General features: G+C 38.0%; 1 protein-coding gene across 1 annotated transcript in view; it reads right to left on the minus strand.

Moving 5' to 3' along the window:
• Positions 1–25,913, minus strand: part of nck2a (NCK adaptor protein 2a) — a 65,571-nt gene that overhangs the window by 35,750 nt on the left and 3,908 nt on the right. The gene's annotated exons all lie outside the window — the stretch shown is intronic.

Consider the following 25,913-nt stretch of genomic DNA (forward strand, 5'->3'; position numbering starts at 1 on the left):
TATAAACCCCCAAATCAATATTGAGGATTTTCTTCCAATAGTTCGTGCATCATGAACAGTGAGTGATCTGCCTGCTACAGTATTTTTCTCTTTTGCGTCCGTCTTCAGCGTATCTGGCCTCTGTTAACGGGCGTTTACAGACTTCATATTTTCACACAAATGACATTTTGGAAAATTACTGCATTGCAACGCATTTTGTGCAAGTCCAGAACAGAGACAAGCTGCAGTAAGACAAAAAACGGCCGGTTGCCGATCGCGTAAATGCCAGGGGCAGCTCCTTCAGCCATCATGCACACACGTGACTGACTGCTGCACCAACAGGAGGAGGAGGGGTCGTGAGGGATTCCTACACTTTCACTAGGAGACATGAAAAACAGCGCATACCACAGGAACGGTATAATGGAAAATATTAGCGGTTTTGAAACCGTGAAATTTTCAAATCGCGGTATACCTTGAAACCGGTAATCGGCCCATCCCTAGACAAGTCATATTCAAAGTATTTTCAAGCTTTGTGTGAGGCTTTGCATTTTAATTATTAAATTATTCAATATCATTCAATGTTATTATTAAATATGATCTATCTATCTATCTATCTATCTGTCTATCTATCTATCTGTCTGTCTGTCTGTCTATCTATCATCTATCTATCTGTCTGTCCGTCTGTCTATCTTTGCATTTTAATTATTAAATTATTCAATATCATTCAATATTATTATTAAATATTATCTATCTATCTATCTATCTATCTGTCTGTCTGTCTGTCTGTCTATCATCTATCTATCTATCTATCTATCTTTGCACATCTAATGTGATGGAAATGATCATCAGAAATAGATCGAAGCAATGTTTTTCTCTGAAGCTTTAGGAAACCACCAATCCCAGAATTCCCTATGACCTTTGGCCCCAGACTGCAATGATCTTGGGATTATCCATACTAAATTCCAAACTAAGACTTAGACAGACCTTGGGATTACATACAAGTTCCAAACTAAGACTTAGACACAAATGAGATGCTAATGAATCTAACTGTATGGCAGCCCTAACTAGACTGGCCTGAAAATATACTTCAGGCTCTCAATGTGTGTGTGTGTGTGTCATCCAGCTGCTTCCACTGGGACAACTAATAACTCACTCTGTGCCCCGGCGGCAATGTATTCAACTTGCATGCTTACATCCAGCTCTCATAGATACGCAGATAATATATGCTCCCACACACACGCTAAAACAAACATATATCTCTCACAGCTCTAAATCAGAACAGACATGCATCTACCCACACACACACTAAAAAGCTTGTGGTCTATTATACGTACCCGAGTACACAGAAAATAGGATACCTGCGGTCCAAAGCCGGAGCAGGAACAAACATCCAAAGCGATACATGCCTACAGATCCTGTCTCATTTCTCTGTGTGCGTACGATACGAGCGGGGAGATGGCAGCTAAACAGACAGTCCTGATCAAACACCGGGCTTCAAATCGAGCACAAGATTATGAGCACACGCTCTGGGGATGGAGACGAACAAGAGCCCACAGCTGCGAGAGCCGGAGAAGAATTCATTCACGAAGATTGAAGGCATATCTCTCTCCAGCTGAGGTAATGAAAAAGGGCTTGTGAACATGAGTCTTCTGGCTGGGAGAAAGGGGATTGTCAGAAATAAGAGAGGAGAGGATGTTTTCCAGAGCCTGGCAGTGCAGTAATAGGCCTACAGCCATAAATCTCAATCTATATCTAACCGCAGCGGTACACGCACACAGATACATCTGCATTACGGTACACTGTGAGTCTTGGGGAAGCACGACATGGGTATACTGCAAATCTGCAAACCACTGAGTAGAGACATTATAAAAAGGAGAAAATGGACCACTTGTATTAAAATAAATGGGAGAAAGCACTACACTTACCATGGCGGCTGTAGGAATGGAAGTACTGTACCATTAGTAGAGCCAAACACCTGTTTTACTCACTTATGAACACATTAGCTGAACATAGCTGATCAATCAAAAGATTTTTTTGAAAGAAATACTTTTGCTCAGCAAGGAAACATTAAATTGATCAAAAGTGACATTGAAGAATAATTTTACAAAAGATTTCTATTTCAAATAAATGCTGTTCTTTCGGTTCATCAAAGCATCCTGCTACTAAAATATCAAGCGCCACAACAATTTTCAACATTGATAAATGTATCTTGAGAAGCACCAGTAACTAGTATTAGATTGATTTCTGAAGAATAACATTTAAGACTGGAGTAATGATGCTAAAAATTTAGATTTAACGTCACAGGAATACATTAAATTTTAAAATATATTTAAATAGAAAAGAGTTATTATAAATTGCAATAATATTTCACAATAATGCTGTTTTACTGTTTTTTGATGAAATGAATTTTTTGTTGGTGAGTATAAGAGACTTTTTAAAAAATCTAACCCCAAAATTTGGAACAGTAGTGCATGTTTTAATTTTGTATTTAATTCATTGGATTTTTGAAAAATAGGCATAAATTAAATATATATTTTCTAAATTAGGAAATATATAACATTTTTAAAGGGATGGTTCACCCCAAAATGAAAACTGTGTTATTAATTACTCACCCTCATGTCGTTCCAAACCCGTAAGACCTTCATTCATTTTTTGGAACACGAATTAATATATTTTTGATGAAATCCAAGAGCCAAGACCCTCCATAGACAGCAACGCAACTGACATGTTCAAGGCCCAGAAAGGGAGTGTAGCGAATCAGCTCAAAGGGGAAATATGAATAATTAATCATAACTAGTTATAATTAATTATAAATATTTAGATCCGCTGTAAGTATTTACTTGACCTCTCAGGGTCAACTGTCTGTCAATTCTAAGAACGTTAATTGAAGCTACGAGAATACTTTTGTGCGCAAAGAAAACAAAAATAACTTTATTTAAATATTTATTTAAATAATTCATTAAACTAGTCGCATGCACTATTTTAACAATATCTTTACTACCTTTCTGGGCCTTGAATGTGTCTGTGCTGTCTATGAAGGGTATAAAAGCTCTCGGATTTCATCAAAAATGTCTTAATTTGTGTTCCGAAGATGAATGAATGTCTTACAGGTTTGGAACAACATGAGGGTGAGTAATTAATGACAATTTTCATTTTTGGGTGTACTAACCCTTTAATTGAAATTTCAGCAAGAATAACTATTGTAATATACAATGCTGGGACATATGCTGTAAGATTTTCATACCACCCACCCCTCTGAAGACCTATTAAGCTCAGAGTAAATAAAGCTTAACCAGAATCAGTGTTGAAATTCAAAGGCGTTGAGGAATCCCTTCAGATCTACAATTTCCACGATAAAGCACTCAGGCTTGAGCTTTCTGATGACTTGTATGTGGTGCACCGCAGCTGTTCTGTTTGGCCTCTGCCCAATTAAACCCGTTTGATATGATCAGTGGTACCATAAACCCCCCCTTGAACCGCTGGGTTTGGCTCTTCCTTCATCTTCGCTCCATATGCAGGTCTCTTACGGCACACAGTATGGACAGCATACATATCTGCTCAATTTCATTCCATCACAGTCCATCACAGTCCCTCTGAGACGTTCATATGGAGGGTCTCTCTCCGTCTTCCTCTCTTCCTCATTACTCCATGTACCGAACACCCCAGTTGGAGCGTGTCGGGCATAATCCCAGGCTGTAAGCAGACATGTGGGTAATTTCTTTAATAGGTTAGCCTGGGTTTTACACCTCCCTCCCGCTCATAGGGTAATCCAGAGAGAGCCACCACAATAACCCTCAAACATCATCAGTATGCATAGAGACTGAACAAGAGGATGGCAAGGATGATGGAATATTCATGTTTTCCTAATAACCGGATGTGAAAAATTAATCAAATCGCTCTATAATTTATTAATGCGATCACTTTAAGGCTGGATATTGGCTAGAAAAAAATGCATATAATGTAAATGTATGCGATGTACAGTGTGTTCAGCCACAGTGGGTTTCAGTACTCTCTGGTGGCTTTCTTGCTCATAAAATTATATTTCTGCTCATAAAACCACTTTTATCTCATATTTTCTGCAAATAAAACTGGCTCTTTGTTACCAAGTCAATACTTATATGTATGGGTCAAAGACGAGATGTCCCACTTCGGTGATCATATAAACATAGAAAACATATGCAAGTTCATATGCAAGTGAAGTAAATAAAATGTCTGCTTTAATATTTCAAATAACTTTTGTGAAAATAAAATGTCAAAATATGGGTGAAATAAAGTTCCACCATCATTCAGTGTAAGGTTGGGCTGATAGACGATGCTATCATCCATCGCCGATGGCTGATAGACATCACAACATCAAGTCAGCATCGTGATTCCTCACCCCATACCCCCCGCAATCCGCCGCATCCCAATACCGTGTTCGGAAGGAAAATGACGTGTACTACGGAACCCCTAAAGGGAATAAATACGAGATGGGAGGAAAATATATATTTCAATACTTTCTCTCGCAGTTATATTGTTGGGTAATTATATTGTATATAAATTGCACACATCAGGGAGCCGCTATTAATATGCGGGGCATTGAAACTGCTTTTGAATGCATGATTGCGATTTACTTTCACTTTCGTGATTCGCGATCACACGTGCTCTGTGTATACTACAGCGGCAGTACTTACTGCACATTATACAAGATTAGATGCTTGTCAGTGGTGCTCAGGATCTACAAATCATTTGCCATCGTCCTCAGTCATCATTCCTTACTCTGTTTATGTGGTAAGTGAAATTTTATGTACTGTAATGTAACAGGCAACGTTAGTAAGTGGCTAACCATGTCCCTTTAGTGGCTCGCGTTATTTGTTAAAATGCGTTATTTGTTTTCTGTGCCTTTCTGAATACGGATTCACACTTTGGGCACATCCCCCACCCACAATGTCATCGTCCATCGCGATGTTTCACTGTAGACATCGTCCAATGCCAATTTGGTAGACATCGCTAGGGCTGGGCAATTAATCGGATGCGATTGTCAAGCGCACCTCGTCAGCAAAGCCGGTTCCGTGATTAGTAGTAAATCGCCATCACCTGCTTTCAGATGGAGTGGCATTTAATACACAGAGCCGTAGTTCACTGACAAGCTAGGCAATATCGCGTTCATAATCGAATGCGATTCATCTGCGATTATGAACGTGATACTACCTAATTGTCAGTGAACTATGGCTCTGTGTAGTAAATGCTGCTCCATCTGAAAGCAGGTGATGGCGATTTACTACCAATCACGGAACCGGCTTTACTGACGAGATGCGCATGACAATCGCATGCGATTAATTGCACAGCCCTAGACATTGCCCAACCCTAATTCAGCGTAACAGATATATTTATGTAAAAATGAAACAACATACTTATTCTGACCTGTACTTATTAAAAATATATAAAAGAAAATATAATCATACTAATTTTATTATATTTTAAATGACTAAAAACATCTTCCTAAAAAATGAGTTTTGGAGGCTGCACTGTCATCCTTAGTCTTTCAAAGTCATTTAATAATTCTTGTTCTAAATATGCCTGACAAGAATTTTTGGTATATGAACTAGTTACACTGAATGACATTTTAAGCCCGGGACACACCAAGCCGACGGTCGGCTATCGGTGAGTGTCTGTCGGGTTAGTTTGTTTGGTGTGTTCCACTCGTCGGCTCACGTCGGTGGCAGTTTGCTCGATTCAACATGTTCATTTTCAGTGCACAAATTAAGATATTTTTGATGAAATCCAAAAGCTTTCTGACCCTGCATAGACAGCAACACAACTACAACGTACAAGTAAGCTAGTAAAGACATTGTTAAAATAGTCCATGAGACATCAGTGGTTCAACCGTAAGTTTAAGAAGCTACAAGAGTACTTTTTGTGTGCGAAAAAACTAAAATAACGGACTTTATTCAACAATTTCTTCTCTTCTGTGTCAGTCGTGGTACTCTCGTGAACATGTATCAAAGACTGGCACGGAAGAGAAGAAATTGTTGAATAAAGTCATTATTTTTGTTTTCTTTGTGCACAAAAATATTCTTGTAGCTTCCTAAACTTACAGTTGAACCACTGATGTCACATGGGCTATTTTAACAATGTCCTTATTGCATTTCTGGGCCTTGAACATGGTAGTTGCGTTGATTTCTATGCAGGGTCAGAAAGCTCTCAGATTTCATTAAAAATATCTTAATTTGTGTTCTGAAGAAGAACGAAAGTCTTAGGTTTGGAATGACATGAGGGTGAGAGAATTTTCATTTTTGGGTGAACTAACCCTTTAAATAAAGAAGGTTGATTGATATGCTGAAAAAAACCCTTCACAGTCAGCATCTCAAAAAAGTATGGTTGGGTATCGTTTGGGTTTTTTTCCGAAACCGGTGCCAAATCGATACTTTTAAAACGCTTCCGGTGCCTGAACTGATACTTAAAAAAATAATAATAATAAAAAAATTACCCAAAATAGGATGGATTGGCCATTATTGAGCGCTATAAACACATTTAATGTCTGTTCTGCGCCCTCGTGCAGAAACTCCACATGAGTATCACAGAAGGAAAAGGACTCAGGAAATCCCTATTATGGACAAAGGCATTGCTATCGCTGCAACTGAGTAAACAAAAGATCTAAACGTTTTGAATGATAAAACAAAGACAATAAACACTCGACTGCGTGCAAAAGGCCCTATAGGTACCAGTGCCATATTGGCACCAGGTTTCGGTACCCAACCCTACAAAAAAGAAAACAGTAGATAACCACAGGACAGTTCTTATTGATACAGTAGAATGTCAATAGTGTAAGGATCTCATAACACTACAGATGTGCATATGGAGCAGACCTTAATGAGCCGTCCGATGAGAACTGCTGTTTACTCTCACTGAGTGTGTCCTTCACCTTCCCTTTGTACTATAGAGCTCCCTCTCTGTTCACTGCTGAATTATTCTCTTTGATGCACCTAAACACACACACACATACATATACATAGAGTGTGCAGACCTGCCACGGGCCTCTCTTCCCTTTTCACGATTAGACCTCAGGGTCCTCATCTCTGAATCATGTGCTCACATCAGTGAATGAGCACATCACTTGACGGCTTGTTTACCAAGTCTTCAAGGGCATTTACAGTCTCAATGTGTATTTTAGATCAGTCTTGAGCACATACTTCCGAAAAATCACAACAGGTGAGCAAATGGCTGTGGAAGTGTGGTGTTTTTGTAATGTTAAAGGTAGGAGTGTGAATATTTAGGCCTCTTGCAAGCCAATAAGATTCTAGAATGTTACTTGATCTACACGTTTTTTTAATTTGTGCATTTTTATTAAATTACTTATACAAGTTTATTAAAAAAACTAAAAATTAATAATAAATCAAAACTCTAGCACATACAAATGTCACTGTGTATATGCCAATAAAAACTAAGCATTAAATCGATTCGAAATTTTTGAAGAGAGAATTGTGATGCATTGCACAGGATCCTTTTTTTATTCCCAACTAGGGCTGCATGATTAATCGCATGCGATATTTAACGCGCATCTTGTCAGAAAGCCGGTTCTGTAATCAGCGGTAAATCTCCATCACCTGCGTGCTTTCACATTGAGCAGCATTAACTACACAGAGCCGTTGTTCACTGAAGAGCTGTGCTAAACCACGTTCATATTCGCGCGATTTTTTTGCGCAGCTCATCAGTGAACAACGGCTCTGTGTAGTTAATGCTGCTCAATGTGAAAGCACGCAGGTGATGGAGATTTACCACTGATTACAGAACCGGCTTTACTGATAAGATGCTCGTTAAATATCGCATGCGATTAATCGTGCAGCCCTACTCCCAACCCATTAAAGAGACATTTCACCCAAAAATTTTAATTTTGTAAGAATTTTGGAACCCAAACCATTTTGGTGACTACTGACTTTTTCTTATGGAAAAACAAAAACAAAGACATTTCTCAAAATTCCTTCTTTTGTGATCCGCAGATGAAACACAGGTTTGTAATGACATGACGGTGAGTAAAATCCTTTTCATTTTTGTGTGAACCTGTCCCTTTACAATATTTTCTCCCAGTTTGATGTGCAAAGTCAACTAAAAATAAGCTATTCACAAGATTTGAAAAAAAAGTAAATGTTTTTAATCAAAAATTGTTTATGTTTTTTTTTTTACCAATGGCAGATGAGATGAATGTTCAGGAAAAGCCATATATATATTTTTTTTAAATATATACTACAAAAATATCTTATTAAATAATAATAATAATAATAATATATTATATAATAATTTGAATTATATTATATAGGACTGGCAGGTTTCATGGCAAGTTCATTTTCAGATTTTTTTTTTGGGGGTCAGTAACTTACCCTCGTTTTTCAAAAGCGTATTACTTTCTTTCCTTTGTGTAACAAGGTTAGAATCTGATAGTATCAGTCACCTTCACTTTCACTGCATCTTTTATCAGTATAATGAAAGTGAACGATGACTAATGCTGTCATTGTGCTAAACATCTCCTTTAGTGCAACATGGAAGAAATAAAGTCATATGGGTTTGGATAACATGAGGGTGAGTAAATGATGACAGAATTTTTGTTTTTGTCTGAACTGTTCCATCCTTTTCACTTGACTCCATCAGGGCTCTACCACACCTTTCAACACAAGCGGCATGCAAATAGTTACAAATAGTGTTCTGAATGGGTGATTTTTTTCATGACAAGCTTTTGACGTCGTGCTGTATAATGATAATCACATTACGTAAAAACCAAATTGAAATGAGTAGCAAGTATGACCTGCAAGTATGAAGTAGACACATAAAAGAGTCTTTAGTCTCCTCAAAAGCAGTATAGAGTCATCACACAGAAAGCACATATTCCTCCATTTACAGCTATCAGCTACATGACAGCTCCGCTCTAAACGGAATAGAGTTTTTCCCCTTCATTTTTCCTTGATTGAGCAAATCACAGGGGAAGTAGGCAGAGACTGAAAACTCACTCACCCAGTGAAACGGCAAATCATGAAAAAAAGACTGGCATTCACAAACCTTTTAAAAGCGAACCCCTTCTCACCTGCCCAGCGTATCTCCTCTCCGCTACCTCCACTACAATACGGCCCTCGTCCAAAAATAGAACAGTTCGTTTTTACAAGAACTAGGATGACAGCACACTGCAACGGGAATGAGGCAATTAGATCTAAAACAAGAGAAGGTGCGCTTAAAAACGCATTTAAATACGAACCAAAGAGACACCAGTGAAAGAATGCAGAGGTATATTTAGAAACTGAAGTACTGTGAAGTTATCACAGAGATAAACAGTCTTAAATGAAATCTGTTTTCTAAGCTCCGCTGTGACAATGAAGATAGGCCTTCAAAAAGCACAGCTGAGATATGTGCACTTGTCAGAGCCGAGATGCCGTTACGTGAATATCGCAGCACTTACCCTGTAGCCATCAGTGAGAAGCATTCACAGAGACAGATGCAGCGTGTGTCTGTCCAAAAGTGTATATATAGACATCACTTGGTAAAGAGCCATAGTTCAGATGATAATGTGTATCTACAAAGAACTACGGTTGTAACTAACGATCATACTATTCTGATAAGAATGTCTTCTAGAGAAATTAATCACGTATTTAATGCAAGGAATAATCAGCAGCTCTTAAAGCATCTTTTTCATCTAAAGCAGCATCACACGTGCTCAGCAGATCACTGAGGAACCATCTCACCCAGTACAAAACTGGTTTCAGCTGCTCTCCTCAGGCAGACACCTGGGAGCAATAACAGCTAAAACTTCCTGATTAAAGAACAGTTTCTTCCCAACAGCTGTCTTATTACTATATTACTTCTCTGGTGCACTTTAAGGCCCATGTTTACATGCATATCAGCATCACCACAGCCTATTTTGAATATTTTCACTAGTGCAAAGATTTCTGCTGTTTTGCACACTGTATCATTTTAGAATATATATTGTACTTATTTGCGTATTGCACATAAATCAGAATTGAGTTATCTTTTTGTTTGCACCTGTATCTAGTCATTTTTTCTCTTTTATTTTTTTACAGTGTATCATATTTATTGTATTTTATATCCAAATATTCAGCTTTTGCCTTGAGTTTAAGTTGTATTGGGCATGTGCTAGCTATAAATAAGACTAATTTAATCCAAATAACTTTTAATACCATTAACATAATTACAACCAAAAAGATTTTTATGTAGTTATTTTTTTTTATTTTTTATACTTAAGCATTTTATAATACTTTTTAAAATGTTTAAAATATATTTGTAAATAAACTAAATCATGAAATTTGTGGTAAAAAAACAAACAAAAACTGGCATACGTGGTTGCCAGAACTGTACTGTACAAAATACTGTAGCAACATTTTAGGTTTTACAAACTGAATTTAAACTTACGTTTAAAAAAAATTATATTTCATTAACTGAAATAATGTTAATATAGGATTAATCTATGTTTACCTTTAAAATATACTGACAGCCACCTTAAAACACAGGTTGTAAAGAAAAAAGTTGAATCAAATAAAAAAAAAAAAAAAAAGCTTTTCCACAGCAGAGATGTAACATAAAACCCTAATGTACATATCTTGTTAAAGAAATTATTTTAATGAAAACCCATCAAATGTGAAGCATCACAGGATTCTTCTGGGATTTTCTTTTTCACTTCCAAAAACTCAAATTACATGAAATGTCCCATTAGATCGATTTGGTTTTTTTATGTTCAACATTACGGTATAAAATTATATAATACAATAAAAAAATATTTAAATAGTAAATACCTTACTATTTAAATATTTTTTTATTGTATTATATATGCATGACTTCAGAAGAGTTTATTGTTGACACTGCCAACTATTCATTTTGGCCCTACAGAGCACTACAGTTTCAGATCACAAGAGCTTGATGTTCCCAAAGTGCCATTTTTAGTAAATTAGTCCACCTTTCCCTCTGCCAGCTGAATATGAGCAGTCAGGAAAGTGAGGGGGTGGAGGGCAAAAGTTAATGGTGTCGCCTAGCTGATGCTTGAAGGTCAACGCATTGGCAATGCATTTAGCGCAGTGGCAGAGAAAAGTCACAGAAGCTGGTGGGGGACTACCGCATCCCACAATGCAACAGTGCATTTGTGTGTCAATCTGGCCTTGCACACAGGCCAACGGGGGACAAGCTTAAAGGGGTGGTGATTCATTACGTAAGCCCTATGCTTTATCGTGACAGAGCAGGCAGTTCTGGAGAGCGAGGTTAGGGTCCAGAGGAAAGACAGGAAGCTTCTCGCTAAGAGCAGATCGTGTTCTGGGCTCCTGAAGGGCAGAGCCTGGCAGCGTGTCCATGCACAGCATATGTCACGGCGAGTCAAAACACAACTTATGGCTGAGAAGGCAGAAAACACGTCCTGCACCTCCCTCTACCTCCACCTATCCATCTACCTTTCCATCCATCACTCAATAACTCAACCAGAACAGAGCTGCAAACTAAAATGAATGACTAGGAAGCCACCAACTTCTGCAGTACAACATTTAGGAGTTAAAAAAAGATGTTCGGAAGTCCTTATTTAATCCTTTCAATATTAACAGACAATAATCAATTCCAGGACAGATTTTATAAAGTACACAAACTATTTTTGTAGTCATTTGGTTTTCGGAACAATGCGTCAACATAATCAATGACACTGATTATTACGCAATAATACATACTTCTGCCTGGAATGCATCATTGCGCTGCACCATTTACGCTCATCCATGATTTTGGAGGCTCTTGCTCCCGGGCATGCTAAAAAATGAGATTTTATCCCAAAAAAAATTTATTTCAGGACTCACAGCCTCATTCTTATTGAATAAAACATTGAAATGGCAAAAGTTATGGCTATTTATTTGTTAGTTAACCAAAGGATTAATCAACTAACCATAAAATAATTGCTAGATTTATCTGAAGCAGATAATATATTATATAATATATTAATATACGTATAATATATTAATGGTCCAGACAGTTGAGAACTCAGAAACAGCTCTGAACGTTTTATAAATGGTATTTGTTTGCAAATTACATGGCTCACACAGTTGTTCCAAAGTTCTGTCATGAAACTTTAGATGGTGCAGTCTGATAGGTCTAACTCAATCTCACAATGACATCACATGGCGCAGCTGATTGGTTCTTTTCATATCAGCAGCCAATGAGCTTGCTGCTCAACATTTAAATACTTGGCTAGTGCTTGCTGTAACAGTTGCAGTGCGCTTCAGAAACCCTCCACCTTCCGCAGCTCCACCTGTATAGATAGGTGACCTGCTACGGGGTGATTCACGTATGCTATATATGGGGGTTATTTCATATATGATATATGTGCAGCAGCAGTATTTCTTACATGCTCACAGCAGCATGTTGTGGATGTGTTGACAGTAGCAAGTCAAAACTTGCTCTTCTGCAGCAGCAGCGTAGCAGATCTATTCCACCTAGACTAAACACATTAACATTGTCATCTACATTATCATGCCAATCCCTTCCGAGAGTTGTCATAATATAAATAAATTAAAAACAAATCAATAAAAAATTACATTGTTTTAAATCCTTTAGATGAATTTAGGCCTCACATGTGAGTGTTAGATGACAGGAGATAATCTAAATGTAAAATGAGAGGAAATGAGCATGTACAATTAAAAATTCTATATTATCTGACAAATGAAAAATCTCTAACATCAGTTTATATGCTATGATATTAATATCAGTGGCAACTAGATTTTAAACTGTTGTCGCCATCTTTTGGTGCTTATGCAACCATTTTTGTTGCAGTCTAGAGCCTCGCAAAAATATTCATCCAAATTCATCCATCGCTCATGCCTCGCTCTCTCGGTCTATCAATATGTACTACTGAGAGTCTGTCCTTGGCTTATGCTGGCTCTCTTTCTGGGTCTCAATTTCCATCTTTATCTCCCCGCAGATGATGTCATTGTAAAGCCATGTGCCAGCTAAACAAGGGCTGGCAAGGGACAGGATTGTGGGATTTTGGAGCATGGAGCACCAAGTATTCACCACATCCCTCTGTTCACTGTATGTCCTCTTCTGTTGACATCCACTCGGCACAGCCATGGCTTAGGCAATGAAACAGAACTTCAATTACACACTCATCTGGTTTGGCCCGAGAGGTTCTGGGGCAGCGAGGACACTCGCTCTATGATTGTTCGCTGTGCCCCCCCTTCAACATTTCCCGCTCAGCTTGGGGGCGCATTGCAGCTGTCACAGGCCTCTATTCCCATTGCCTAATAAGCCAGTAATGCAAAAATATCTATATAAAAAACCCTCTGCCAACCAAATGTCTGTGATGGGTGAGGGAGTCTTTTTATTAGAAGCAGCACCCCATAATTACCATTCCACTTCACTGAGTACCGGCCCAAGCAATTAATGTGTCATCCAATTAGCCCACCAGGAGATCTGTAAAGAGCCCACCATTGTTAGCATGCAAATGACTCAAACCCAGGTGACGCTCAACATTTGCAAGCTTAGGTTAGCCTTCAACTTAATGTATGTGTTACATTTTATTGACTTAACACAAAACACTAATTTCAGGGTGCTTTCAATAAAAGTTAAAGAACCACCTCTTCAGTTTTAAAACACTATCATCAGCATCCAAATGTGTTTTGCCTTGGAACAGGGTCAATGAGTTAAGGCAATTTAAAAGCCATGAAATGATATTTTGCATTTTTATTTAAATTATACACTACCATTCAAAAGTTTTGGGTCAGTAACATTTTTTTTCCTTAAGAAATTAATTCCCTTATTCAGGAAGTCCCATTAAATTGATCAAAAGTAACCATAAAACATTTATAATGTTTCCTAAAATTAAATTGGATGAATGAAACGTTTTTTTCAGTGTATGTACCACAGTTTTTTTTTCTTTTTAAATATAAGGCAATAAAATGTTTAATGAGCACAGAATCAGCATATCAGAATAATTTCTGAATCTGAAGAATCATGTGACACTGAAGACTGGAGTAATGACTGCTTTGCATAACAGAAATAAAATTACTTTTTAAAATATTTCAATAGAAAACAAATATTTCACATTTTAATGATATTTCATAATATTACTCTTTTTACTGTAAGTTTAAGATTTTTTTTTTTTATTCAAAAAACATTAAAAAAAATTCTTATCAACCCCAAACCTTTGAATGGAAGTATATTATTTTAGTTATCTTTTGACAATGGAATTATTTTGCCTTTTTTCTTTGTATATGTGTGTCAAAAAGTGTATTTCACTGTATCATTGCATCATACACAAGCTAGTATCAGTCTCTGTAAATCTGCTTCTGTCATAAACAGATGAAGACAATATATACTGTGCTTCACATAGGGCTGTGACGGTGGCAGATTTTTACCACCCCGGTGGTAATGGATCAACTACCGTCGGTGGCGCGGTGTTGATATATATACTGTATATATATATATTAGAGGTCGACCGATATGGGTTTTTCACTGGCCGATGCCGATATTTAGAAATCAGGGCAGCCGATGGCCGATATATGATGCAGATTTCTTTTGGCCGATTTTCTTTTTTTTTCCCATTCATGTCATAAAAGTGAGTTTGAGCAAATGATTATTGCAGGGTACAAGATAGTAATAGTAGTAGTGCCCAATTTAGAGAATGAAAATGACATCGAAGCTTTTCTGAAGACAGTCGGTTCTTTTCAAAGATACATTAATATAAAAACACCTGCGCTGCATTTTAATTTTGAAAAGTGAAGCGCTCATTTTATTCAACGAAGTATAAGCCTTTTGGGAAATCTATTTGTGGCGGTCAGTTTTGATATAGAGACGAGCTGCCACAAATAACTCAATGTATAGGAAACACTGGACACTGCTATAAGTCAAATAGCCATAGTGATTACAAAAATAAAAGATTTCACACATATTACACAGCCTGCTGCTCATAACTGCTTAAAAGTACGCTGGCCACGAGCGATGACATTGTGGATGCTATTGCTTGTGTCGCTTACATCAGTGAGGATCACACTTTCATTCTTACAGTTGCATGTAAAGTATGAATTATGTCACATTTCCTAATAAAATTACCTTCTATTTTTTTACCTGCCAAAGCATTAATGTGAATGTAATATTTAATTTTGGAGTCTGACAACAACATAATATAAAAGGGCAAGACAAGAGATTAAAGACCTGGGGAAATAATTACAGCACACACTGCCAAATCAAGCACAGGAATGTGACACTCAAGCAAATGGACAAACACACTTCTACAGGAAATGGTCAGGTCAGAGTGCACATCATTTCCTCTGTAAACAGGGGGATGCATTTCAGCAATGGCTTACAGAATGTGATGGAGAGCAATTGGAAAAAGTAGGTTTGTGAATTTCCAAGGGGATCCTTTCTGGCAAACAAATCTAATGACGCAGCCTGAAAATCAGCCCAGTTTCTTTAGTCTACATGTCTAAGAAAATATTTCACCTTGGGGAACCAAACTGGCTCTCCATCTGCTTTATGAAGTCTTTGCTCAAAATAAACAAAAGGTCAACGGTCTCCAAATTATAAGATGAAATACTGGAATGTTCTTGCAAACCTTTCTTAATTGGTAGTTTATGTAAGACCTTGAACTTACGCAATTTGATATTAATGGCAGCATTGTGTGGGATAATATTACTGCAGCCTCGAAAAAAACTGCATCATAGAATTATTAATTATGATTCTGCATGCTGATTTGTACTGGAGACCACATTTTGTTCTTCAGATCTTTCTGATCAAATGGCAAGTTTTGTTTTCAATGGTCCCTTGGTACATATTACATACTGTGGACCTACTCTGATGTCAAGAGCTTCTGGGAGGCCAAAACCAATGTCCACAGCTATGGAAAAAGAGGCATAACCTAAACAATGTAAATTGAATTATTAGTTGTTCAACTTTATGGTGCAAAATGGGTGTGAGCCCTGAAAATGATGTAACCTGCAGTCAGAAAATGCAATGGTATGAATGTATGTTGTAACAATATTTTCTGATGGAGTGAATAATGCATTATCAGGGCTACTTGTATTGGTTGGCTGACTGAAAAGAAAAGAAAAAACAAATAGTTCAGAAACAATGTGACATAATTTAAATCATATAAGCACAAAGAATCTAATACAAAAGCTAAGGCATGTTTGCTATAATGCTTAATAATGACAGCATGCCTATGTTTGCCATATAAGCTTTACTGATTAACCTGTGCTTGTCCACACCCTTAACACACAAAGGTAGTCATTTGACTGAGTTTGCTTTGTTTAGTTTTTGTGAAGTTTGTGACTGTGTACGTGTGAGCGCGTGTACAAATAAATAATACGCTAACATACCACACCACTCAGGCTCCAGTCAAACAAAACAACAGGAGATTTGGCAACAGCCCAAGACTCTCGTCTCTGCAGTGCAGGTTCAGGTCAGGTCATTTCTGTCCCATTCATACTCACTTTTTCCATTCTCGTTTATACGTACAGCACCAAGGTTCACAGAGATTAACCCCTCGGCTTCCAATCTGTTACATCCATCAAAGCTGCGGCCCATACTCACATTCACAGCTGAACAGTTCCAGGTTTGATGCTGTGCTGTTTAATCTCCAAGGCTAGAACTGCAGAGCGAAGCTGTCTGAAAACACATCTAAAAACACCATAGGAAAACTTCTCATCATAAATCTATAAACAGCACTGATGCATGCCTCTTTCCCCTTGTAGAATATCAAGGAAAATTCCCACCAACAACGACACAAGCTGGATTCTCCATTTGAGGCAGAAGGCCAGGCCAGAGTGTGAGGAAATTACGGTTGTGCAAATCTACATGGTTCAGTGACTTACAGTGAAAGTGTGTCCATGATAAAGACAAGGAAAAATCTTTTAAGAATCTCACTTAAAGCACATGTCCCATGTTTTTAGAAATGTAATCTTTGTATTCATGTTGGTTTCATATGGTTTTTTTAAAAAACAGGTAAACGTAATAACATATTACCCTTATATCTTGACTAAATGTGAGTGCACAGATTTAAAAATAAACTACAATATTAAAGTTTGGGGTTGGTAAGGTTTTTTTTTTGTAATACAACTACAATATAAAGTAATTGTTTTTAAAAAGTAATTTTAATGTAATTTATTCCTGTGATGGCAAAGACGAATTTTCAGTAGCCATTACTCCAGTAATCCAATTCAAAAAAACATTTCTTATTATCATCAATGTTGAAAACAGTTGTGCTGCTTAATATGTATGTGGTACATTTCTTTGAGGAGAGATAAAAATACAGCATTTATTTAAAACTGAAATATTTGGGGGAAAAAATAAATGTCTTTACTGTCAGTTTAATTTAATGGGTTCTTGATGTATTCATTTCTTATCTTTTGTTTACTGACCCCAAACTTTTGAACTATAGTGTATATTTGGAATGTATATATGGATATTATATATGGAATTATCAGTTGTTCAGCTTTATGGTGGACACAAGCTGAGGAAATATGTGGTTGATTATTGACTAGTAGACAACACCTAATCAATAACAAACTTTTTAAAATAAACTTTATTAAAATGTTGTACTGTAGTGCATATTTTTCAAGGTAAACTGTATTTATGCACAATTAATAAAATTGAAAATATTACATTTGGAGAGTCGCACCACATGATTTTGAACAACCTAAACTGATCTTGCTTTGTCATAAAAACACCGTCATGAGGGTCTAGGGATCCTGTCTATATCATTTATTTCAATCCGTTACAAAAGTGGTCCTTTGATGGCTTTCAGAAAGGGTTTTGTACCATGCTAACTGCCTAAAAGCTGAAGTCTCTCGAGTGCCGTTTATCCTCTTAGTCGACTGGTTGATGGACGACTAGTCAACTACCCTGACCTATGCCTAGAGGCAATAGCCCAAGCACATTCGTGGCATCGGCCCAACAAACACAAGCCACAGCTTCATCAGCAAATACCTTCATGTGCTTCCATGAGAGAGTGCCATGAGAGAGAAAGCATGTGTGTTCTCTTTCTCTGTAGGACTCCATTCCCTTCATGAATAAAGAAGAAGTGTTTTGCACACTCAGCCGACATGCAATTCACACTGCAGCACAAGCAGGGCAAGGCCAGTGAACACACTAGAGAGAGTACAGGGTACTTACACAAAGCGGTGGGCTGAAGGGATCTACCACTGGGACATGGACAAAGGGGAGTCTTAACAGTTTAGCTCAGATCAGACACATCTCCAGACATTCTAAGATGGCACACTTATGGACCACACGCAGTCCGGTAACTGATGCATAGTGCACACAAAATGGCAAGAGCTGGCTGAATTACTACAAACAATCTGGAAACTAAATCACGTTTAGCAGAGCTTCTGAGGGGAAAAAATCCAAAATTTGCCAGGTTAAATCTTTAAAGGCCCGATAAGCCTCTAGTGAAATCAAAGAATGAACTAGTGTCATTTCAAACAAAATTAAGCCAAAACAAAGTTTATTTGGAGTTTGAAATGGCTTTCCAGAAAAGTTCACTCTGGCTGGTATATACCTTCGAACTGTCATTGGTCCCTGGTGATTATGTAATAGGTGGGTGTGGCTCTGGTGATCCGCCTTCTTTGAGGTGGAAATGTTCTCCAGTCAATTTATTCTGTTCAGTCTGTCGAGGTCATACGCAAATACAAACATGAACACACTGTTAAATTAAAGGTGCAGTAGATGATCTTGGAAAATGCTAACTTTAGCCTGATAGCACTGAAAGCGAACGTCCCACCCTCCCTGCAATCGCCCTCCAAAGCCATGCCCCTGAACGCATATATGCTCACAGATCAGAATACCAGAGACAACATTACTACAATAGGCTACATCAGCGGTTCCCAGTTCCAGCCCATGTTCTGAAGTGAAGTAAACTTCAATGGATTTCCCCTGCTCAGGGAGGAGGGAGCAATAAACACTGTGTAGGGATCATATCGATCGGAACACAGTTCATGCACGTAGCTCACTTCAAATGAGCTGGTTATCTGAATCGCGAGGACTGGAATTGGGAACCGCTGGGCTTCATCATGTGTCATTGAGAAAACTTTAAAAGTACTACAATACCAGGAAGGAAGATCGGGTTGTTGATGTTTGTCTGCCATTCTCGCTCTGTCTGCCCAGCGTGCGTGAACGCGCTGATTACGTATCCTGTCTGCATGAACCGGGTGCACAGAGGTATACAGATACATACGTTGACAGGCAGGTAAGAAAGCCAATTAAAATGCTCGGACCGAGCGTTTTAATTGGACGAACATTTCTTGGTCCTACGCCTTCCACAGAATATATAAATGCAGACAAAAATTCGCATTGAAAAGGGCACTGAGACTTTTTTTATGTTTTATACTGTCAAGCAATCTATTGCATGCATAACATTTCCACATCATTATGATCAGATGCTTTCTTAACTGCTGTTTTCTCACCACTGTCATTTTGTTGTTTAATTATTTTATTGAGAGAAAAGCACTTCAATACACGAAGAACAAAAAATAACTTTGCCATTAGTATATCAGGGCCTTAATCTGAGTTTGTAGGAAGTTTTTTTCCACTGTCTATTATTGTGGTATCATTGATGAGCTGTGAACTTGGTTAAAGCGTAAATGGGTGGTTTGCAGAATAAGTTGCAAAGTGGACCAACCCTTATTCCAATAGTCAAAGTCTGACCACAAAGGTCATGCATGAGGGTTTTTGGATACATGCTGATAAGCTAGAAGCAGTCAACTAAACTTTAGGCTACATAATAAACAGAGGTTCTGAAGCTAAAATCTGGAGCATAAAACAAAGTATATCTAAATTCTACTGCTGGGTCACAATGTTAAGCTTTAAAAAGCACAGTTTCCAAGCATGAGTGACCCTGCAGATTATGGCATGAATGTGGTTTGGTCAGAACATAGAGATTTATGACAGGCTTCCATAAGGTAAAGAGATACAAGGGGAAAGCGGGGGAAAGGAGTAAAAAAAAAAAAACCCTGTGGGGAGAAGAAGAAGAAAGTAAGATAAAAGAAGAGATAATGGGATTGTCTATCAGGCCCCATCGCGGTTTATAAGAAACTGGGTAAGAGTTTAAACTGTTTTGTCTTCCGAAACAAAGGTGAAATTTATTAGAGGAGAAATTTCACGGAAACTGGTGGCACTGCTGAAGCGATTACAACCTCACCCATGTTCAAAGTTCATTTACGAGAGGGAACAGGTCCGGAGATGGAGAACATGTAGTATCACGTAACTTTCGATGTAAACACAGCTTAATGATAACATGCTGGGTCCTACTCTACATCCGTTCCCTGAACTGAGAGAAAAATTGAGATAAGGAAAGATTCCAGGGTATCAAATTAATTTACTCTGGCTTCCCAGAAGGGATTCAGGTTAGGGCTGCACGATTATGACCAAAATCATAACTGTCGATTATTACCTTGAAATTGTAATTGCGATTATTAATTACAATTATCACAATTTACATTAAATGATGTTTATACGATTGTTTGATGCAACTGCATGCCATATTTTTACATGAAAATAAACAAGCTGAAAACACTCTAACTGAAAAACCTTTAGTGCTTTTCTATAGTATTAAGCCTCAAATGTCAAATATACATCGGATTAGTTTCTTCTTTAAATTATAAAAAAAGTAAAAATATGAATGGTATTATAAAATGTTATACTAAAACTAAAACAATGGAAAAACCCTTAAGATAACATGTAGAAAGAAAAAACATATCTTAAGCATGCAGAATAACATAAGTGGACTGAACGATTAATTGCCGTTTTGAATGATTACGTAATTGTGGCATCCATAATTGTAATTGCGATTAGATATTCGATTAATTGTGCAGCCCTAATTCAGGTATCACTTCAGAAAGCTTGCTATGGTTTTCTCAATACGCAAGAGTGTGTTTAGTTATATAGGGACCAGAGCTGAGGAAGATATTAGATAATAATTATATATTCAACATGAACTGATACTGTCAACAAAATAATAATGCACTTTTTATTCGCCCATTAGTGTGGATAGGCTAGTTTCATATGAAAGTGCTAAAACAGAAATAATAAACCTCAGCAGGAAAAAAATGCCACTAGAGCTGAGAAGCTTGACTCATTTCCACAAATCAGTTTGTTTCAACTGTCCGTTTCAGAGTATTAATAGAATAGCATTTTGTTTAAGCAAAATTGTTTTGGCAACATTAGTTTTGCTAAAAAAAAAAAAGTTTTAGCAAAAACATACTCTGCTGTTCAAAAGTCTTGGTCAAGTTTTTTTTTTTAAGAAATCAACAGTTTATTCAGTAAGGACATACATTTATCAAAAGTAGCATTAAAGATGTTTATAAACCAAAAGATTTCTCACTGTAGTGTACATGGATTGTTGTTTATTTCTATGTACTGTACAGTGCTGTTAATATTGGTGCATATACAAATGAGTAAATAATATATAAAATGCTTTTTCCATTTTTTTTAAATCTCTTGGGCAACAATGGCTGTTTGGTCCAAATTTCTACCATTTCAAACACCCAACAGAAATATAGAGAGCTTGTTGACTATTGTTAAAAGGTCCTCAGAAACATCACCCCGAAAAACACAACTGTTTATTTAGAGATGCCAAACACTTTTACACAATTGGATTCAAGCAAGCAGAAAACCAAGTTAATTAAATTAACTGGAGCAACAGCCATCAGCACCGCTCCAAACAAACCTTCTGACAAAAAGCAGCAAACACTTACTGCACCAACAGAATCAAACTTCACAGTGACAGCACATAAAGCTCAACTTCCTGCCTCTTGCTCTCCGTCCCTCTGGTACATCTTTGTCTGGTGTGTGAATCTCTTAAGGCCGGGACAAACCAAGCCGACTTCAGAGAACTAGTGGCGACGAAAGCCGACGGTGTTGTCGCCTCACATCGACACCAAAAAGCTGCGCTCGAACACACCGCACAGACTACAGCCGACAGCAAACTAACACGTGCGTTCTGCATATGCGTGAGAGGAATTAACTGCCTATATCAGCAGCTATCAATAGTATATATTCGTCATTCAAAAGGAGAAACCAAAACAAAGATATACGAGATAAACGCAGATATACGAAACGTAAAAAATGCAGCGCTTGCTTACCATTTTGAATATCAGTAACATTGATAACTTCAATAATTTTAAGCGGCTCATGTTGTTATGAAAACATTCGCTTATTAGAATCATTGGGAAAGATCATGTAACATTTAAACAGCCTTCTGTCCGTACCGCCTTTATTTACGTGCTTGTTTTCATCACTTTCGCTTTAATTCTCGGGCAGACTTGTTCGCTAAACTGAACATCCAATCAGAGCTCTCACTCGCGCCGACGGTCCCGACGCCGATTCAACACGTTGAATCGGGCAAACTGCCGCCGACGTGAGCCCGACAAGTGGAACACACCAAACAAACTAGCCCGACCGTCGCTCGCCGTTGGCCAACGGCCGACCGTCGGCTTGGTGTGTCCCAGCCTTTATGTGAACTCCTCCATTCTTCCTCTGTTTCTTCCTCCTTTCCTTCAATCGCTCTCCCTTCCTCTAGCTCAATCTCCTGTCTCTTCTTCTATATGGTTGACAGCACAAATTTGTGGTCATGACCTTTATCTCAGAGGCTGACTGTGAGTGGTCAGGCCTTGGGCTGTGGAGCTCTGAAGCAGTCACAGATATCCACACACAAACACACACAAACACAGCCCCTGGTTACCTATTCACAGACAATTAACCTCACTGTCTTCAACATGTGGTTATGGTCAACACATCCATTTCAACACATCTGTCTATGTTCTAGCTTCTAAAACACTTGATATACAAAAATGTCTGTCAGAGTATACATGAGTTGATCAGTGTATTTATTTTTTAATAAACATTTCTATTCATCATACAAAGTAATCATATCACTTCAGAAGATGTGGATTAAACCACTTAATTTGTATGGATTCATGTAACGCTACTTTAATGGCGCTTGAAACTTTTGGACCCCATTGGCTTTCACTGTATGAACAAAAACAAGATATTTGCTTTAAAATATGTTCCACTGAAAAAACAAAGTCATACAGGTATGGAATGGCATGATTTTTTGGTCTAAGTATGCAGATCTTATTATGCAACAGCCATCTTCATCAGATGGACAAAGAATCTCAAATTCCCATGACTTCTAGCTACACCTGAGGCTGCTTTCTGTTCTTCAGCATGGGCCTGTGTGAGCGAGGGGGAGGGCAGGAGAAGGCTCTGAATCAGCAGGGGAGAGGGGCCAGCAGGGCCCAAATCTGCTGCTCACTCCAAGCTGCAATGAAGCACTTAGAGGTGGTGTTGAATTTCACACTCCTGTCCTGCACCACCCTGTCCAGTCCAGAATGGCCATTTCGCTGAGGAAATTCAAAACCAGCCATGCAGTTATGAGCAGGCGACCCTTAATTACAGTGTTTATGACTGGAAAATGAATTAATGATCAGTTCGGTGTAAATGGCAATAGGGTGCTAAAGAGAAAGGCTAAATATGTTGTGTCTGATTATGTTCTTCCCAAGCAGAAGGGATGCATCTGTGTACCTTTAAGAATGCATGTGTGTGTGTGCGCAGAAGAAAGAGCATATATATTTCACAGGGAGATGACAGAACCTTTCATAAGGAAGATTAGGTCTGATATCTGCTAGTATGAGAAAACACAATCACCTTGCTAGACCAGCTGATGGAGTGACATGATAGAGGTTATAGACAGAACAAATAGAGAAGAGTTAGTTTTAGTTGGCATGGCCACGGATTCGGTTCACAGGCCGCCTGACGCATATTGCTAAGAAAACTGGAAAACACTTGCAAAGATCGCAGGTTCCAATCAGATTGGACTGCACTAGAACTTCCGCAAGCCAGGGTGCTGAATGTTTTATCGGTCTGCCAGGAAACAAAAGAATGTCAATACTGTAATGCTGATTTTTTTATTATTATTATTATTATTATTATTATTTTAATACTATATGAATATAAAACATTTTATGTAATAAAAATTTAGATTCTTTATTTTCTTTTTTTTATTCATTTTTTAATGTTAGTTCAAGGTTAGTTCAAGTTGTAGCGTCATGAGAAAAAAAGTAGTAAAATTAATAAATTAATAAGGGGGGGGGGGTTATTTGCAATACAAACTTTTTTTTACTGGGAGGTCATAGTTCTGGCTAGAGGAGGTCTGACAGTAAAAAGAGTGATCAGAGGATGGATGGAAGCAGCAGCCAGGGCTGCAATCCTGCAAAGACACAACAAAGCCAGAAAGAGAAAGATGCTCTATGCAGCTATATAAGTCTGTGATAGTCCCTGGAAAGCTTGTGAAAGAAAGAGGTTCAGCCAAGGGACAAAGTCTAGTTCAATTTCCCAGTGAGTTTTCACACGATGTATAGCTCCTCGGTAAAAATCTCCTTAACTGCTAATAGTTAGTCATGAGAACATTCCCCATGGCCAACAAACCTTGTTCCTTTAACGAAAACACAATTAACAAAACAATGCCCTCGTTTAATAAATTGCCCTTTCTAAACGGATGCCACCGCTATGGCACTGAACATCCAGATCGCAAAGTCTGCATGGAAAACAAAGCTAAAGGAGGCTTTTGTGCAAACATGGAAAAAAGCCTGACGATGAGCCATCAACTTTGTCTTTTGTTGAGAATTTTGTCATATTTAACATCTTGTCATAATCATATTGTCATGTCTACAAGCCAGCAAACCCTTTTTAAGGGTGTGTACTAGGGATGTAACGATTAACTGCGAGCCGGTTGAAAATTGATTCAAATACGTGACGATTCAAATCGGTTGAGATGCTAAACAAATCGCGATTCATTTAGGTGTAGGAGTTTATATGAATGTATGTCTGAGGGGAACTTACTGTCTTTAGAAAAGTTTAGATGGTATTTTTTCTTTTCATCTTGCCTCTGTATAATGCATATTAAATCTGTAAGTTCAGCGCTGCTTTGTTTACAGCGGAAACCAAAGAAACGGTTTAAGCGCCACCTGCTGGCAGAGAGTGCATCTGCATCTCATTCAGCTCGTCTGCTGTTTCATGCAGATATTTACACACTTGTCATGTTTGGTTCGATTAAAACGAACTCTAGTGCGATTGCCCTGTTAGTGCGGTTTGTTTGAGTAAGTATGAACGCTGCCATCCGAGCCCTGGTGCGCACCAAACAAGCGGACCGAGGCTGCTAAAAAGACAGGTCTCGGTCCACTTCCAAACTGGTGTGGTTTGAATAAAATATGAATGCAACGTGGACCAAATACTTCTAAATGAACCAAAAACTGGATGTAATGACAAGATGTCACATTATGCGACATGATTTGACAAAGCGGAACGAGCACAAAATGAGCAGAGGGCAAACTTGGAGCAACGAGGAGGTAAAGTGACTTTTATGAGCTCTTCTTCAGTTCGCAGGTGCATGGTAAAAATAAGATCATATGTACACGCAACAATGAGCGCGCTTAGTCCATCAGACGTATTCGACTTTGATGTCATACTCCGATTGGTCTGCGCAGTGCCGCTTTAAGTTGAACACACCTATTTTTCGGAGTGTTCTGTAAGTTCCATCACGAAATATATGTCATTCAAACCAACCATTCAGGTTGTGAACGTGTGACTCTGCCTTTAGGTTCAGTATCTTTAGGTTCGCTGTCAAAAATGCCAGTGTGAACGCTAAGCAGACCAGGACCAAATGTATCGTATTCTTTTTTTGGTCCGGACCAAACGAACCAAGAGAACCGAACTATAAATGTGAACGCACCCTTAATGTTCTAAAAATCTAACCCTACCTCATGGCAATTCAAAATTATTTTATGTTTTGAAGAATTGGAGGCTAATTCGTATGAATTTGTTTTCGTACAATCTGCTTACATCCCAGTGACCATTATGTTTAGGGTTTTTTCTAAAATTAGTTCATTTTCATACCATTTACATTGTACAAATTCAAACGATATCTCCATCTCATAAAA

The sequence above is a fragment of the Sinocyclocheilus anshuiensis genome, unplaced genomic scaffold (genome assembly GCF_001515605.1).
Source record: "Sinocyclocheilus anshuiensis isolate Anshui unplaced genomic scaffold, SAMN03320099.WGS_v1.1 scaffold9, whole genome shotgun sequence".
Lineage (NCBI taxonomy): Eukaryota > Metazoa > Chordata > Actinopteri > Cypriniformes > Cyprinidae > Sinocyclocheilus > Sinocyclocheilus anshuiensis.